Genomic DNA, 6,000 nt, shown 5'->3' with positions numbered 1-6,000 from the left:
ATATATATATATATATATATATATATATATATATATATATATATATATATATATATATATATATATATATTCTGAAGTCGGCTATTTTTGCAATATTTCCTTCAATAGGAACAACGTATTCAAAGACGCAGTTTCGTAAACTGCAACGTACTATTTTGTTTAAATTACATTAAATTACGTATCTAGAGAGCGTCTTGAAACCAAAATTCAGGTGATCTTTAAAATAAAATTCAACGGTGATCTTTAAAATAAGAATTAACGGTGAGATTCAACAGCCTACGTCTAAAATATGACTTTTAATTGCCAGTAAAGAGTGAACAAATGTATTTTACCGCAACACGGAGAGAAAAATGTATGAATTAGAAAATTCGCGTTAGAAAGTATCATATTTACACAATCCTCTATCTACGGTAAATACAATTAGTAATTGTACTGGTACTTGGCGACTTAAACATTACAATTAATGGAGTTTTGTTGTGATATCAAACATGTTCACGATGAAGAATTATAAAAATTTTTATTTATTCATATTTATAAGATGTCATATACTATTTTACATATCTTGTCTTATTCCATTACTTCCAATCTATTACTTCGCAGTTGCTATATGTATGGCAATATCATTGGAACCTGCAATCGAATAAGAAATATATGAACGTGATAGATGAATATATGAATTGTCAATTTTGCTAGACTAGGTTCTTCTAATATATCGAATATATATTGGAAGTGAGATTAATAAATCGTAAACTGATAATTATTTGCACGCCTTTGTCGTTACATATTGTCACACATTCCACGTGAATCTTTTTTGTTGCTTTCATAGACAATTTACGTTATTTCGAGAAGAAAAATAGAGTTTATTAAATATAATTTTTATAATATTCAGAGTAAACTTGTTCATATAAAATAATACAAAATAAATTAAATAATTTCATATTGCCGATATTTGGTGAAATGATAAAATAGAATTAGCTTCTTCGCGTTAAGATTTATATATTCTATTCATGTATAAATACTTTTAGTCTTAATAGCTTTGTATATGATGCTGCATTACTTAATTCAATCAGTTGCAGTTTCTTATGCTATTTATATTAATTAGAATTAATAAATAGTTGACTAAGTTGACGATTATACCTGTATTTTACACCACATGCATGTATTATTGTTATATTTGCTCACGACATATTCCTTGTGGATTTTTCCGATAATTTGGGGGACAAGTAATGGTTTTTTGAAGAACACCTACGACAGTAGGAACCGGAACCGGCAAATAATTACGATTTATAACAGGAACTGACGGCGTAGGCAATAAAGGTTGTGATATTCCAATTGGTATTGCTATGATTGTCAGCATCATAATCAAGCAAATGTTAAAGAATATTTTCATTGTACTCTGTGAGAAAATCTGAATATCTTCCACAACCTAAAAATTAAGAAACACTTGATGTATGATTTTTCTATTTTTCCAGTTTTCGAGATTCTTGTGATTTTCGTTTTTCGATTCTTTTAATTTTGGTAAGTTTTCCATAAATATTTCTACTCCACAATTTTCATACTTTTTAGTTTTTCCAATATTTACATTTTTTTTTATTTTTATGAACATATCTAAATATTTTAACACAATTCTATATTTTTTCCATGCCCTTGTTTAATATGTATATTAGAGTTTTTTTAGCATTTATACGGACTTACCGCAGTTTCCTATATTTTTCTTGAATATGAGATCTTTTCCAATATTTTTAATTCTTTTGGAGGAATGGATGTGGATTGACCGTTCTCTCTCCTGCGTTTCGTATTTATATTCTACAATAATCTCATCAATATTCCTTTCTATTGCGTGAAGTTTATTATCATCATGTGATGATATAATATTATGTGCGTGTTGCAGAAACCCGTTTGTGTAATATTCTTTCCATAAGACTTTGCTGTTGCTTTACGCAACACATTCCATGCGGATCTTTTCATTAACCTTGTGGAGAATTTACCGGTTATATAAAAGAAATGTTTATGAAGTATCTTTTACTTCCGATAGGAGGTCTCTTAAATCTTCTTGTGTGAATATATGTTCCATGTCCAGATGTATCATATAAAACTTATCTTCTGTCTATCAGGTGTGATTTGTATGTTCCAAGTGTATTGTAATTATAAAATAAGTGTTTATTGATTGTTAGATAATAATTATTGGTTATCGCGTTCGATTTTTTTTTATATATTTGATGTCTAGCTGAAGAAATGAGATTTTATTTCGATATAAAAACAAGTTTGAAAAATACTTCTAAGAAAATTAATATTTTTCAATTATATTATATTTATAAGCATATATATTATTTTATATTTCTTGTCTCATTCCATTGCTTCTGCTCTATCATTTGGCAAGTCATGTTTTATGAAAATATCCAGTATTGTTGGAACTTGCAACTAAACAGAAAATGTACAAATGTGATAAATGAATATATAAATTGCTAATTTTGATAGATCAGAATTGTTCGTATACAAATATATTTCTCGTAATTAAGTCTGGCAAATCTTAAATTATCTGCATTCTTTATGCTGGTATGCGATATAATCTACTTAAAGTTATAATCTTCTCTTTGCCTAAATGGACAATTCTGCGATGCTTTTTGACGGGTATCTATAAAATAGCCAAAAAATCCCCTAGACATTCCAAAATTTCTTTGAATTGATGGATATATTCTATATTTGAATTGATTATGTAAAATTTGTCTTTTGCTTAACAGGTGGTTTGGACACTCCTAGTGTTATTAAACTTACTGCGAATATTAAGAAAACACGAAGAACTTTCATTGTACCGTGTGAGAATTCTTTTTAATTATTACAACACCTGAAAAACATAAAATTTTTACTTGAAATATCTATTTCTTCTTAAGTAAGTTTTTGTTTTTTTTGGAATAATTGAATAAAAATTTCTTCTGTCAAATCGCCTGAATTATATATCTTCTGAATACTTTTATCATTTTTTAACTTTCTATTTACAATTTTTTAAACAATTTTTTACAATTTTTCTGTTTACAATTTTTTATCTGTACTATTTCTTATATTACTGAAAATTTTTACACTTCTTGAGCTGAATGCAGGTTTTTGCATCTAGTGTTAACATCTTCTTTTTTTAGTTTACATAAAATAAATTTTATACCGTTTGTAATTTATCACAAACGTATTGCAAATGTTGGTATTTTTGACTTCGCTCAACAAATGAAAATACGATTTGTCTCACGTGCGAATATTTATAATACGTTCTAAACTTTCCCCCTTCTGTTCATATTTTATAAGCTGTATTATCGTTATATGAAAAAGAACTGGTTTTATAAACACGCGTATTCTATTCTTAGTATTACTACGTCTGATAGTTGTACATGAAGGCTAAGTAAGGCATTATCATTTGTATGCTAATGTTTTGCGAGGGATTTGATCACTTTTTGTTCGAAAATAATTATACAGTTTTTATTTTCGAATATTTTTTATATTGATTATTTGTAAGAACCTTCAAAATGGACTTTCACTTTATGAATTGATCGAAGCTTCCATGAAAAGCTGCTTTCGAATATAATCATTCTAACGCAGGCTCCAATCAGTCTAAACAATCTATAACTAAAATTCAAAGACATGAGTATTAAATGTTTTTCTTCTAAAATACATATAAAAAAAAATGATACGAACGCTTTGGATCAGTCAAAATGTTTGTTTCGATTTTTTAATCAAATTTGATTTTATTGCATTTAATTGAAGAAAATTATTCATTTTTTAAATATTAATTTTCTAAATGATTATAATCGGAAAAGTATTGTTTTTGCAATGGTATGTAATATATAAACAAACGTAATTGGCATTTCCATTTATATTATATCTGAATGCCACTTATTGAAAACCGAACAAAACTTTTGCTAGACTCAATGCATTGATTTCTAACGAGTTTTAATAGATTAGAATATTTCGTATGCCATCTTATCTGTTAAAACATCTCTGATATTTCAATAGTCATATTAATAGCGACATTATCGTTATTAACAACACTATTGAGACAACATAAAGAAATATTTTTATTGTCTAAGACTAAACATTCTTCATTGTCTAAAACTTAAAGCATAAGAACTTGAAGAGTAAAATTGTTTTTAATAATATCTTGATTTACAGCGTTTATAACTTCCAATTTTAGTGTATTATTACCACACTTGTTTGTAGAATATTGGTGAAAAATTTTATATTGCAGCAAAACACAAAAGAGCAGCAATATATTGTTTATTAATCAAATCGCAATTTTATTGATCTTTCGGTTTTTTGCTTTTTATTTCGTATCTCCTTTTTTGGATTCTTTTTTTTATCACAGTTATTAGAACAATACATGCGCGCGCCATATAGCTAATAAAAAACAATAAAAAATGTAAAATAAAAATTAAGTAAAAATTAAATTAAAATATACTTTAATTAATTAATAATTATAGGGAGAGACAAGAAGAGACGGGAAGATACAGGGAGAGGCAGGAAGAGACAGGGAGAAACAGAGAGAGAGAGAGAGGGGGAAAGACAGGGAGAAATAGGGAGAGATAGGGAGAGACAGGGAGAAACAGGGAGAGACAAGAGAGGCAGGAGAGACAGGGAAAGACAGGGAGAGACAGAGAGAGACATATCTCTTTTGTATTTTTTTTTGTAACTTAACCAACGCGATGACAGCTATTTGTCTGGTAATTTGACAGGCGCAAACGACATGAAGCAAGCCGCAGTCCACATGAAGTGAGCTAAGCGAGAAAACCAATCAGCATCGCGGAAAAGCGGCAACAATCAAATCTCTTACATGCCTTCTTTTAGAGAGGATTATTACACCTGCGGATCTCATATATTTCACTTTCATTCGTTACATTCACTGTGTTGTCTGCCACAGCAAACGTTTTTCCATTTTCCTCTATTCATATATACACATTCCGATGACTTAATCAACTGCATAAATGTGTCTTTAGTTCTTCCTAGTAAAAGCTTTTATTATTTCTATTATTTAAGTATATGTAAATTGAAATGTTATTAATCGTTTAGTTCATCATATATGCACATTATAAAGTAAAAGTTAAAAGTATCCTTTGGAACGCGGAATTACTTGTCGTGATTCAAGAACATGATTAATAAATATCAGTGGATAAATCACACGATATACATTGTTTAGCTACACAATGTAGGCTACACGATTGAAGGCTACAACGACTAATGAATATCAGTGGAGTAAATCACACGATTTGTTGTACACATTGTTTGGAAAAGAATATAAGTTTAATATGAAAAAAATGAAATTACCATGTAATTATAAGGATGTGATAATTTGACAAATTAATGAGTATTATACAAATTCGTCAATTTTTCGAACATTATTTTATCAAGTCACATTTCCAGCTAATACAAATCTTATGGTCAAAGGCGTTTTAAAAATAACATTATGCCTAGATCAGTGGCGTAGCCAGAAAAAAGTTTCGGGGGCTGTTTTTATTTTATTTTTGACGAGCAAAAAAGGTCATTCAAAAAAATTTTTCTCACACTTAGCGTAACTCAGAAAATTTATTTCGGGGGGGAACTGCAGCCTCCTTAGCCCCCCCTGGTTTCGCCACTGAGATCAATGAGAAACAGATCACTATATGTTGATAAACACAGGCTGCGATTATACTCGAGTAAGCAAAGTAACGGAAAGATAAAGATACAATATTATATAAAGGTATAATCTCCAATATCCTTGCAATTATTTATTTATTTTTAAGAAATAATTATATGTACTTACACTATTCATAAATATTTGCATATTTATATAAAAATAATAAATAAATATACAAAAATAAATTCTATGAAAATAAAACTCAAAAATTTTTTATATAAATGAAAGTAGCTAAATCAAAATAGATAAATTTTCTTAAAAAACATTCTGGAAGATATTTTTGAAAAATTTTTTAGAAAGATTGTATAGCAAATTTTTTTTATTCAATTTGCTTTTTTTGTCTTTAT

General features: G+C 28.2%; 1 protein-coding gene and 1 long non-coding RNA gene across 6 annotated transcripts in view; one reads left to right on the top strand and one right to left on the bottom strand.

Annotated features, from left to right (window-relative positions):
• LOC116844192 overlaps positions 1–6,000 on the top strand; it is a 280,321-nt gene that overhangs the window by 114,220 nt on the left and 160,101 nt on the right. The gene's annotated exons all lie outside the window — the stretch shown is intronic.
• LOC116844208 lies at positions 499–4,398 on the bottom strand. The gene is made up of 3 exons (XR_004378025.1): positions 1,696–4,398; positions 1,138–1,426; positions 499–630 (listed from the first exon to the last, which is right to left on the bottom strand). It is a non-coding gene; the product is annotated as an uncharacterized LOC116844208 (long non-coding RNA).

Source organism: Odontomachus brunneus, unplaced genomic scaffold (genome assembly GCF_010583005.1).
Source record: "Odontomachus brunneus isolate Ranch 3 - 2012 unplaced genomic scaffold, Obru_v1 Obru_scaffold_040, whole genome shotgun sequence".
In the NCBI taxonomy this organism is placed as follows: domain Eukaryota; kingdom Metazoa; phylum Arthropoda; class Insecta; order Hymenoptera; family Formicidae; genus Odontomachus; species Odontomachus brunneus.
This window is presented reverse-complemented; position numbering and strand designations above follow the sequence as displayed.